General features: G+C 31.2%; 2 long non-coding RNA genes and 1 pseudogene across 2 annotated transcripts; all 3 read right to left on the bottom strand.

Moving 5' to 3' along the window:
- Positions 1-975: 975 nt before the first annotated feature.
- Positions 976-4,108, bottom strand: LOC134238842 (uncharacterized). Its single transcript, XR_009986102.1, has 4 exons — positions 3,799-4,108; positions 2,236-2,338; positions 1,569-1,645; positions 976-1,074 (listed from the first exon to the last, which is right to left on the bottom strand). It is a non-coding gene; the product is annotated as an uncharacterized LOC134238842 (long non-coding RNA).
- A 734-nt stretch (positions 4,109-4,842) lies between these two features.
- Positions 4,843-12,589, bottom strand: LOC134238841 (uncharacterized). Its single transcript, XR_009986101.1, has 6 exons — positions 12,473-12,589; positions 11,839-11,909; positions 7,995-8,097; positions 7,619-7,865; positions 5,119-5,225; positions 4,843-4,892 (listed from the first exon to the last, which is right to left on the bottom strand). It is a non-coding gene; the product is annotated as an uncharacterized LOC134238841 (long non-coding RNA).
- Positions 8,547-11,187, bottom strand: LOC134238821 (uncharacterized; annotated as a pseudogene).
- Positions 12,590-13,451: the final 862 nt, after the last annotated feature.

Genomic DNA, 13,451 nt, shown 5'->3' with positions numbered 1-13,451 from the left:
TTTTTCAGAAAATATCGTTTATGAAGACCCCCCACTGGGTGAAAAAAGTGGTTTCCCATCATGGGAAACTTTATGGAAACCACATGGAAACCTCAAGTTTACATCATGTTTCCCAGTGGTTTCCGTAGCGGATGCTAGGTTATTCCGCCAGGTTTCCGTGACACGGAAACCCCCTACGCTCCGATTCCATAAGGTATCCCGAACCACGGAAACCTCTGTAAACCTGAAGTTTCCCGAACATCCACGTAGTTTCCCGTAATGGGAAACCTGAAGATTCCACTGGTTTCCAGAATCAGGAAACTTGATGGAATCGGAGCGTAGGGGGTTTCCATGGAAATGAAACTTTGTGGAATCTTTAGGTTTCCTTATACGGGAAACTACATGGAAGCTCGGGAAACCTCACGATTCCTAAAGTTTCCTTACTCAGGAAACTATATGGAATCGGAGCGTAGGGGGTTTCCGTGGAATGGAAACTTGATGGAATCTTTAGGTTTCCTTATACGGGAAACTACATAGAAGCTCGGGAAACCTCACGATTCTTAAGTTTCCTCGACTCAGGAAACCATATGGAATATGAGCCTAGTGGTTTCCGTGGAATGGAAACTTGATGGAATCTTAAGGGTTTTTTTTATCGGAAACATGGAAGCTCGTGAAACCTTATGATTCCTGAAGTTCCTTGACTCAGGAAACTATATGGAACTTGTGTAGCACTTTCTGTGTGGCGGAAACTTGGTGGAATTATCTGGAGTCCCATTCCTGTGGAAATTACTGGGAAACTTCAAGATTCCCCAACTTTTCTAAAGGAAGCAATGTGAAATAATGCGTATTCTTTTAAAAATCTATCAAAAAAATTTATTACATGTAAAAGAAAAAAGCATTACCATTTTAAATATTTAATAATTCATTTGATGTACAAAAACTGTAACTGAATTTTTCAAGGATATCAAAATATTAAATAAATTCATATATCTTAGATAAACAATAGACAGTCTTTCACATTCAAGTCCATTCATAAGGGTCATTAAGTACTTCTTTCAACATCAGTTTCCTGGTTTTCTTCACATCACCTATGATCTGCAATATTCATACAAAATTATTATATGATGTCAGAATTATAATGCTTGATAACTTAGAAATCTGAAAGATCAGTCAATGTCCTTTAATATACCAATATCAATAATTACTTTCCATGACCATGATACATATGATTTCAGCATTTAATTTATCTCTTTAATATTCAATGCTTTATGATTAGTGAAAAAAAGAACATAATATAAATAATGTTTTCAGCCTTATTATGTCATTGAGAATATATTACTACATGTATCTCATACTACGAACCCTGCTTTAAATTTGATTAGTTTGAGAGAAAACATACCCTTTATAATAACAAAAATATTAGGGAGAGATTTTTTTAATTAATTTTGATATACAACCTATAAATTGGTTGAAGTCAAGATCATTGCAGACCCTCCACCCCATTAGACAAAAGCTAGATTACACCAGGGGAGAAATATACTCTGGAATACGAATTTAAATAAAGATATACAGTACATTTTGATACTGACCTTTGACCTAGAAAATTAGTCCAAGGTCACATGGAGTGATGGGTAGACACTGTCTGAGGGCATCCACAGAACAGGACCTAAAAATAATGCAATATATATGTATTAAAGTATAAATACACATGTACTTGTATGTTAATGATTTATCATATGCTGCATTGGACACATACGATTTTATCATGGTTTAAGTATCCATGTATCTTATGAGTAATTTTATACCGGTATTGCATGTATGCTCAGTTTATTTAAGAAATAAATAACAAGTTTATAAACTTCAATTGGAGAGATACCACAAATCTATAAATAAACAAGTAATTTAATTTTTTTTTTTTTACATATATTGACCAACATTATTTACATCCATTCATCATGTTCATGAATTGGCTGATCAATATTCAGTCAGTTTTAGATCTATATGATATACCATAAAGGACTTTGAAGTTTCACATTTACAAAAGTTATTCCCCTTCGCAGGGTCGATCTGGGGTCAACCGGCTTAACACGCTGTTTTCCCTCTTTAACCGTATCAACGCTGAGAGACAATATCTTAGAAATAAAATCTGTATGAACATATTCATTATGATTTTCATGTTGTCTCCATACTCTGGCAATACAGATCGTAATTGTCCAATATTTTTGAAGATTAACAATATATTAACAAGTAACTTACAAAGGACAAAGTGGAAAAAATGAGCGATACGCCGACAATTGGAGAAAACTCTTAGGAATGTGAAATTCGTCTGTTGGTGATGACAATTCCTGTTTTAATGTCACTGAAAAATTAAGAGACATTAAATATTTAAGACCTGATTGTCATACACGCATGCTGTTTTTTCATCCATATGACCTTTTAGTATCATAAAATTTACCAAAATTTAATACTTCAAATAATTTCATTGAATATCTATAAAATAAAGGAAACTCTAAAAACTTAGTGACTTGCAGAAATTATTCCTTGGAGAGAAAAAAATCTATCATATTTCATATAAATATATGCATAATGAGCCTTTTTTATGCATTTAGAACATATGGTATGTGCCTCATTTCCCCTAAGAAATTTTCAAAGACAATGGACTATGACTGTAAGCAGAAATCATTGCTGTTTACTTACATTGGAAAAATTTATGAAAACAAGAGGCCCAGGGGCCACAGCGCACACCTGAGCACATCGGGCTTGAATTTACCCCCCCCCCCCAGGCGTTCATCATTTGAACAAACTAAAATCTACACTACCTGAACCTGAGGATGATTCCATATAAATATCACTAATCATAGCTTTGAAGTTCTTGAAAAGAAGATTTTAAAAGGTTTATCTATATATCCCTATGTAAAACTTGAGTCGGCCATTTTGGCCCCACCCTTGCCCCAGGGGTAATGATTTGAACAAACTTGAATCTACACTACCTTAGGATGATTCCACATGAGTTTCATCTTTTCTGGCTCAGTGGTTCTGGAGAAGAAGATTTTTAAAGATTTTTCTTATATATGCCTATGTAAAACTTGGAAAAGGGCGTGGTCCTTCATTTGAACAAACTTGAATCCCCTTCACCCAAGGATACTTTGTGCTAAGTTTGGTTGAAATTGGCCCAGTGGTTTTTGAGAAGAAGATGAAAATGTGAAAACAAATGGAAAAGTTTACAACGACAACAACGACAGGCAACGGACAAATTTTGATCAGAAAAGCTCACTTGAGCCTTCGGCTCAGGTGAGCTAATAACTAATTTCCTATTTTTTTAATTTTAAATAATGCTAAAAATAATTTAATCTATCAAAAATAATTTAACTGAATGTAAAATAACATTTTTCATAATCTTAATCTAAGGGCAGATCACTCTAACTTCATAAAACTACCTGATATTAAAGTAGAACTCTTTAGTTTTTAGAGCTTCCTTTCAGTAATCAAAATACTGACCAGCAAGAAATCAGTTAATAAGCATTTCCTTTTTTTTCATTCATTTTTATTCGAAAGATCTCCGAGTTTTTTTTCTTTTCAATTGAGTTTCAAGATGACAAAGTTTTATTGAAGTGTATGTATTAGAGAACTGATTGTATGTCAATCATAGCAATACACACATTAACATGGAGGGGGCAAATTGTTTCAGCCCTAGCTTTTACATAAAACTTCTTATAGCTCACAGCTGATATACCACAGTTCAGTATTTAAATAAAATTTAGAATCTTTTTTTCAGGCAATTGTCATATACATACTAATCATGAATGAATTACCACTTACCAAATCCTGAATCATCATACATTTTCTATGATTTTATCTCACTGGTTTCTTTTAACGTCACACAGTTTTCTTCTCTCTGAAATGATAAATTATGTCCAGGTACTATTGCATTCTAATTTAAACTAATTATGTAATAGCATTAGCAACAACCGGGATGGAAGAAAAATAACCAGAGGTCTCTGTCGAGACTGTAGCTCTACTGGTTTGTACTTATCAAAGACTGATGCACAGAATTATGTATAGTCTACTTGTTTGCCAAGTTATATTGAAATCAGACTAAAATTTAAGGAGGAGTAGTGTTTGCAGACAGACAGACAGACGGACGGACGCTGGACGCATTACTATCGCATAAACTCTTCTGGTCTCTGACCAGTAGAGCTAAAACAAGATGCGCTTGTGAAACACATCAACAAAGTTCAAAATTGCAATTTTTTTTTAGCATACAGGTCTCAGTCAAGATCACATAATCATTGTCCTTGTTGCCATTTGAAAGCACTTCATTAGTGGAGTATGCATACTAAATATGATGCCACTATCTCATATAGTTCTAAAGTTATGGTGAAGGTTTAAGTTGACAACAGACACTCAGACAGACACACAGATATACAGTTATGGCAAAAGTTTGAACATTATAACTTGGTATACACACAGCCACTTCATTAATTAATTGGATTTTCGTATTTATATGGATTATTTTTTGGGATAAGAGGCATAAGCACTCTCAAAAAGGTTTGTTTTGATTATTTTGGTAGTTATTCCCAGTGCAAATCATTTTATATTCTTCAAAATCGTTTCGGAGCGGATCCGCTCCGATCTGCTACATTGCAAGTATATGGGACGTATTCTAACTGTGGTGAGGGCTTGTACCGAGACACAGTTAGATTATTCTAACTAGCTACAATCTATTTCTACTGTTCTGATGAGGATATCCTTCAGTTCATGAATAATCGGATAAGCTGAGATTGAAGACACTTTTTGTAAAAATATTGATGCTTTTATGAAAGTTTTGAACCAAAAATATTTAATTTATACCTTGCCATAAGTCGTAAGTTCCAAAAAACAAGAGTTGGCTATCCGAAAAGTAGCTATTCCACCTAAAAATTAAATAGAAATCATTGGTAATATAATGATCATCAATAGGTCCTAAAGTGCAGAACTTAGTTATAAATAGAAAGAATTTCATTGGTTATCCTTCCCATTGTTATTGAAATAACTTCAAATAACCTCTACCTGAAGTGGAAGTTGGCTCCAAAGGGCAGTAACTCAATCTCATTATTGAAGGAGTAAGTCTAATAATGAAAGATAACTCTTACTTCATACCTTCTATAGTCTTTTTCTCAAATAGTAAATAATCTTCAGCTCTGATCTCTCTCTGTTAGCTGAAACTCACAGTCATTCTTCCAGTCTTTATCATCCCAGTACACAACCTAAAATATCGTTTGTTTAGAGATTATAAACCTGTTCTTATCAGCTCCTTAGTTTATTAAACAAGTATACATTGTAAAATATAATTCATAGATGTTCTTATTTATAGCCATAAATAAGTAATTAAATATATATAAAATTTAGAAGTATGGCTGATACAGTTATAAATATTTTAAGTTAAATAGATATTATATATATTTCAAATGAACATTTAGGCAATACACCTTACACCAAAAACATTAACATAAACAATTTATGAACATTTTAAAACATGCACAAGACATAAACATACTACCATTAATAATTACAATAGACAGTTATGAATGCATCATATGAAGAAAAAAGATTGACTGATGTATGTTCAAATTGTTGAAATAGTAAATTGAAAGAAAATGAAATATTGTGACTTTTTACACCTTGAAAGAATTCAATAATATCCATTTTTACAATTCTAATGAATTATTTTACATTCAACCTTTTCAGTCGTTGAAATTTTTTGACTTATTTCCACAATTCCTAGTATTTTTGATAAAGAAAGCAAAGACTTTACTTTAATAAATGAGTAATATGCTTTTCTTGTTAGACAATGGATATTTTCTTAAATTCTGAATTGACTTATAAAAGTTCCTTTTTTTAAGTCATCTATGTACGTATATGTACTTCAGTCTTCTATCTTTTTTGTGTGTTATATTGTGCATTGTGTGTGAACATTTTATTATCATCAGCTTCTTTTCTGGGACTGCTGAACCAGTGACAAGCAATTTTGGCATATAGCATCTGTGGGTAAAGGGAAACAAACAGTCAAACATTGTGAATTTCATGCCCACTCCCCGCAGCCTATGGGATGGGAGCAAAACCATCAGAATTAATGCAATCTTTAAATAATCTTCTTCTTTATGGTTGGACAACAGTCAAACTTTTGGCACTAATGTAATAATTACAGAGCCCTTTAGCAAAATTAAAATTGACAGGGATTCTGGAGGAAGGGTGGAGATTTAGCTAGTAATCATACAATAAAAATGCATTATTACTTGGAAAATCTTCTTCTTTGCCCATAAGTCTTTTACATATTTACTTTTATACCGGTAGATCCTTTACATTGTTGTATTGTACTGTTTTATTATTCTCGGCTGATCACTATGGCCATTTGACATCTTGTAAATTTATTTAGAGGATATGCTTTAAAAAATTGTTATTAAGTGCCATGCAATTTTGTGAAACAGTGTAAAATTATCATTATTGAAGATAAAATAATTGTATGCAAAATTTCTTTCCCTACCAAGTCATTTGCCTGCAAACTGGACAAATATTAGACTTGGGTTCTGTATATCATGGTCTGTTTCCTCAGGCCCAGCAGTCTCTAATAGATTGATCTCTGATTTTTTTCAACCAAACTTTGGCAATTAATGAGCCTGGATGAATTCCATCGGCCAAAAGGGAAAAGTTAGTAAATTTCCTGAGTTTTGATGTTTTCTTTGTTCCTGATTTTGTTTTGGAGGTTTTGTGTAGATCTACCGAAAATGCTGGTGAATGGGTTTTAAGATTAGTGTTTATTTCTCTTATTTTGTTGTTTAATTTAAAAAGTTGTTCTTCTAGTTCCTTATCTTGTTCTTCAAAAAGTTGTGGGTTTGGGTGTCCTTTCTTTATATTCCAGGCTTTTATTGAATAAGGTGGTACTTTTAAGATGGTGACTTTCGAGCCTGGATATTTATTCATAATGTTAATTATCTCATAAAATTTTGTTTCTATATTTTCTACGACTTCATTTCTATTTTGATTTAGACTAATGTACTTATTGTTTCTACTGGTCAAATTGCAGGTACCTAACCAGACATAAAGCCACACATTTCCATATTTCCTGATTTTGTTATCTATGTTTCTTTTGAGCCATTCAGTACTGTCCTCAATCTTCGCGCCACTTTTAGAAAACCAAATAATGTCACAATTGGTCGTTATTGCTCTTTCGAGCCATTTTCCCTTACTATCAGAGAGGACAACAGGCTGGTATTTTTTTTTTCCAGATGGTTCTGGTGCGGGAAGATTTAAAAATTTCAAAAGTTTTGACTCAGTCATGATATGTAGTTGTCAGAGGAAGGTAGAAAGCAAGATGGTGGATGACGTCATGGAAGGATTATATAAATGTGCACAAAAGTGATTTTTGACTGAATTTTTACCATAAATGCTGTGCAAAATGAAACACAAACAAAACAAAAATGAAGATTGACACACACAAAAAACAAAGACAATAAACTAAATATAAAAGATGAAGAAAATGAACTAAAAATAAAAGACAAAGACAGTGAACAGAAGAAAATTTAAAAAAATGAAATAAAAATATGATATGTATATATAATATAAAATGAGTTAATATTTTCTTCATAAAAAATGTATTTACCTTCTATGGAAATTTCAGTCACTGTATCACTGTAATTTCAGTTTGCAAAATCCAATATTTGTTCAGGGGTTATTAAGGTCAATGTATTCACAATGGTATACAGTATAGCGCGGAGTCCCACACTGACTGAGTGTGACTACCTTGACCTCTTGTCCTGCACAAATATTGGAAAGCAAGATGGCAGATGACGTCACAGAAGGATAGGGTGTTTAAGAAGCTGCGTAGCAGTGGTCAAATCTAGTTGTGTCTGAGGAAATATATAATTATATGTATATTTAGAAAATAATAACTTTCACAATGCTGACATTAAACTGATGTCATTTAACAGTAATATAAGTAGAACAATAATGTTTTACAATTTTTGTAAGTGCATTACCTCTGATAAATAGAAATCCCTCTTTTATGTCTGTGTTAATCTCTCTTTCAGTCAAATCATAAACGTCACTTTGTTTTCTTTCTTTATCACTCCAGTATAGCACCTGTAATGCAAAATGTGAAAATAAGTGTCTGTTCTTATCCTGCTTTTCAGTTATATTAATATATTTTTTTTGCCATGAAACATACCAAATATCTAATATTGAAGATTTAACATTTCTATTCAAAAATGAGTGTATTTTCTTTAAAAAGTCTTAAATTCATTAAAACTTTTCGCAATACAGACACAAACAATTAGACAAAATTTTAAACCAAAAAAAAAACATAAACAAAAATAAATAAACACATGCAGTTAAAAGGTGCACAGAAGTATTTTATGTTTGCAAATCCTTTATAAAAATATGGATTTGAAAACATTGATTTCAACATGCACCTTAAGATATGGCTGTATAATATTTATAGTCAAGTGGATGAAAATCACTTTGCTTTCAGTATGAATTGGTTTACTTATATGATGTTCTATAAAAGCATGTTTCACTGTATGTCGATCTATTTAGAGTTTACTGACATGTGACATGCTAGTAAAAAAAAGTATGTACATCATAAAAACTCTATGTAAGTCAGGAGCATCCTTTTACTGAGATATTGTGATGAAGGTGATGTTATAGTTAATGTACTTATTATAGCCTGATTAGCCTCCACCCATTATATGAAATTTTAAAGTGTATCTCAAATTTAATGTGATTGAAACATATTAAATGGCAAGTGGAAGAAATTTTTTTTTCTAATTACTTTAAAAACTCCATCCTTATAACTTAAAATCTGTCCTTCCCAATCAGAGTTCCCCCCATCACTATTAGTCCATGTGTGTATTATTTCTTTCCCCACAAGGTCACTAGGAATCACATTAACACATGTTTGTCGTATATTCAGGAGTTGTAATAAATTATTTTTCAGTTGTATAATATCAAATTGTTTGCCCTTGCTCGAATACTGGCATAAATGTTTGTGCTCTTTGCTAATTTTAAAAACTTTTTTATACATATTTATCTGAGTTTTAAGAGCAGTTAGTTTCTCCTTCTTTGTTTTCAACTTTTCAAGTTCATTCTCAATCATTTCCTTGTTTTCCCAAATTCCTTGCTTCCTCATATCCTCTAAAGCTTTGTCTATACCCTCTGTCTGTCTCTCTTTCTTCTTCTTTGTCTCCTCTTCTTTCTCCTTCAAACCTTGTATATGTTGTTGAAATAATATGTCTTTTCTTTCCTTCTGTAAGGCCATGAACTTTCGGTTTTCCTTCCGAGCATTTTCGACTATTAATTTTAGTTCACTTTCATCTTTCTCCTCTAGCCATTCCTTTGTATCATTGTCATTAAAAATCATCACACTTTCAATTGTATTTATATTGGTTGTTGGGCCTGCTTTTAAATTATAATCTAACTTTCCAAACAGTCTTTCTACACAAATATTGTTTGAAATGCATGAAGAACATTCTTCTAAAATATCTCGAGTTACATTAAAATATTTACCACCTGACAAAAAGTCATTAAAAATTTTCTCAACTTTTGTTTTAAAAACACCACAAAATCTTTTCAAAAATACAGCGGTTAGATCGTTGTGTAAACAACAATCAAATAAAAAGTCTGAAACATTGTCATAAAACTGTGGTCCATAAAATAATCTTAACTCTTGTTTTAGAGCCAGTAATGGATTTTCATAATACATATTCAAAACAAATAAAAGTCTCTGATATACAGAACCCATATCTAATATTGTCCCAACTTCTGACGCCTTTGCAAAGTAAGGCTCTGTAATTAATTTGCATAAAATTCCTAAAGCTCTTAAAAGACATAAAATAACCTTATTTTGCAGAGATAAAACAATGAAATTCTGTAAAAAAGAGTATGAACTTTTCATGGAGAACATATATTGTAATAAAAGTTTATGGATAAAAAATGTACCTGCTGCATTATGAAAAGAAACATTAAACCTGTTTCCTCTGAAATTCATAATTGGAATTTTTTCTACTCCATGATATTTCATAAAAATGTCTGAAATGTTTGGATCCCCAGCACCATCTTTGTAAAAAAAACTTTGAAACATTTCTTAAAAGAAACAAAATAAAAGGTTCTTTCAATGAATTTGAATACCCATTAAAATTAACTTCTAACTCCTTCTCAATATTAAAAGCCTCTGCAAAGCACACTTCTGAGAACTGTAAAAGTGGATGAATGCAGCATTTAAAAGAATGAACAGTATGTGAAATATCTTTGCTTAAAATATCATTTACTTTTTGTTCTGTTGCGCTTCTGTCTGTCATAAAACAATAAACTGAATTTAAAATATTTGAAGCATCATTTTTGCTAGAGGATAAATCATTTATAATCTCTTTTGTACAATTGACATATGTCTCACTCTTTCCATTACAAACCTCTCTGACACCTGCAGTTAAAATCTTTTCTCCTGTGTTAAATTTAACACCATAAAAATGTTTGCCTTTTTTAGTCGTTGCGTCTCTATGCATTGTTGTATTTGTACAAGTTAAAAGAGTTTCATTTAGTTGATTTCTGGCAACAACACCCATTTCACTACTCAACACAGCTGCCGTACTTTTGCTCGGTAAATTTTTTACATTAATATCAAACAACTTTAAAACAGCTTCAATAATAGGTGCAATATGTACAATGCCAACATTATGGCTTCTAAAAATATAATATAAATTTCTTAATTTAAAATTAAAAGGTTTTCCTTTAGACAGATCTTGAAAATCTAAATTTTTTTCTACCTGTACAAAGTCTTGAGATTTTTCTTCATTATTTTCTTTCTCTGCTATTAAAAAATCCATTTCTTTTTTAATATTTTTCACATATGTTTTAAAAGTGTTACATTGGACACCTTTTTCCTCTTTTGTATTTTTTTTATTCATTTCTTTCTGTTTTAAAACCTTCACCTCTTCCTTTAAAATTTCAATTCTTTTTGTTTTTCTTTTCAAATTTCTATTGATGTTCCTCATATTTACAGACCTTAAGCGGTCTTTTAAAGCTGCGTTTTCTTTCTTTAATTGTAAAATTTCTTTTTGTTGTTCGTCAATTTTTTCTTGTAATTCTGGAGATTCTTGATTTTTATCATCTTCTTTTTGTTCCTGCATTGTATCGTCTTTGATTTTCCTTTCTTTCTTTGAAGTTGGTAATTCAAATTTTTTTGGCAATATGCATTATACTTTTCTTTGTTGGTATATTTCTTAAGACGTTCCATTTCTTTTACTATTTTTTTAACCTTCCATAACAATGCAAATTTACTTATTTGCAAACAAGAAACGCCTAAAGCACCACAAATGCTTTTGTGAATATTTAGAATGTAATCTTCACCGCACTTATGTTTGTCATAAATTTCTTGGATGTTTACGTACAACAGATCCATGATAATTAATAAAGTTAAACATGAACTAGAGTGAAAAACAGTGACCTAACTGATGTTAGAGATTACCACAAATTTGCTGTATAAAATGAAATGGAAATAAAAGAAAAAAATGAAAACAAAACTAAAAATTGAAATAAAATCAAAAAAAAAAAAAAAAAAGAAAAGAAAAAGAAATTAAATTAAAGAAAAAATGTACCTGAAATAAAAGTAAAAAATGAAAACAAAACTAAAAATTGAAATAAAATGAAAGAAAAATCAAATAAAAAGAAATTAAATGAAATAAATTGAAGAAAAAATCAAATAAATTGTAAGTGTGCTTGAAGTGTAATGCAAACATGTATATACAAATATAGCACAAAAAAAATTACATTTTACAACACATATACACTGAACAGTGTACATAATTAATAAGTTTAAAGAATACATACCTTAATGTGGATAATCTTTGTGTTGGTATTTCACTCTAGTAAAATCTTTTCATTTAACAGCTGTTAAACTTCTAAAATAGAAAACATTATTATTAAGACTGTAAATCTTATATTTCCACAAAATGCACAATTAAAATACATATTATGATGAACCTGTTTCAGCAGCTAGACCTTAATTGAAATGTCTTATAACATCGTATTATTAATTTTTATGTATATAATTTTTATCATATGTACACACTGATTTTTTTCTGAAACAAACTATAACAAGGGCAGATAATCTATTTACAGTGTATTTGATCGTTTAACAGTACACCAGCTTTTTAAAAAAGAATGTGAAAAAGTGAGAACTATAATAATAATTTAATTACATCAATAATAAATAACAGGTAATAAGCAATCATTCCACGCAACTTAATATTACTTAAGCTAAACTTTATACAGACTTTCATTAAAAATACTAATTCTCTCATATGTTGACAAGGCATAGTCTTACTTGAAATTTTTTGCTTTTACCAATATTATCGCCATTTCAAGAATATATTATCAATACAAATGCTAAACAAAACGATCTTTATTCTTGAATTGCAATGTCAGACATTTCAATCACACGTAGACCCAATAAATTACTTACCTCAATCCTCAGATGAGACTGTCGTCTATCACAAACGTGAAAACATGGATCTCGTGCCTTCCGGTTAGTTACTATATTTAGATAAGATGGCGTCGGGTGGAATAGCTACGAAAAGTCAGAAAACACATGTATTCAAACCGGATGTTCTACAGTCTGAACTTAACTACGAAACCATGCTCGGTGTAACTATTATCATCCGGATAATTTGAGCGGGGTTAAAAATATATTTTTTTTTAATTCCGAAAAGAATTCATTTATATAGAGAGATAGAACATATATATGGAGCATACATTTTAATAAGCGTGATAAAAAGCGAAACGTTGCCATTTTACAACATACAGCATGTACATGCACGGTGCCTTTTGGGCCTTCATAATCAAAGTTATGCTATATCACTGTCTCAATTTTTTCTTCTCTCTCTCTCTCTCTCTCTCTCTCTCTCCTTCTCTCTGCAATATATACACTTAACAATTTAAAACTTAGGTATCCAACTTTTCAAAATGGCGTCAGAACAAAAGTTGCCTCCGATAGTGAATATTTGTTGTTGCTAAATATTACATCTATTTACCGTAAAAAGTTAACAAAAATATACGTACACTAATCCTTCATCGTTGTTCATTGCATTTATCACAGTCTTAAAGACACTGGGTGGTGAAATCATCTTAACTTTTCACATTTACCAGCTGCTTACACCTTCTTCTTCGTCCTTCTCGATCCTCCAAAAATGGCGCCTCGGGAAATTGACCAATGAAATAAAGCGCCCAGAGAGCGATGCAGGATGGGAAATATAAACTGTTTTCATTCACTATGATTAAGTGTGATTATGAGATCTCATATTAGAATTCAATTAAGTTTTCCGCTTTTCATGGAATAAAAAGAGCGGCTCCTAAATATTTTTGCCGATATGATTTGTAGGCCTAGTACTGTATATTTAGAAAAAAGCGGTTAAATACATGATGCAAGAGCAGAAAAAAATTGT

Source organism: Saccostrea cucullata, unplaced genomic scaffold (genome assembly GCF_032062105.1).
Source record: "Saccostrea cucullata isolate Sc308-1 unplaced genomic scaffold, CSIRO_AGI_Scuc_v1 ctg257, whole genome shotgun sequence".
Lineage (NCBI taxonomy): Eukaryota > Metazoa > Mollusca > Bivalvia > Ostreida > Ostreidae > Saccostrea > Saccostrea cuccullata.
This window is presented reverse-complemented; position numbering and strand designations above follow the sequence as displayed.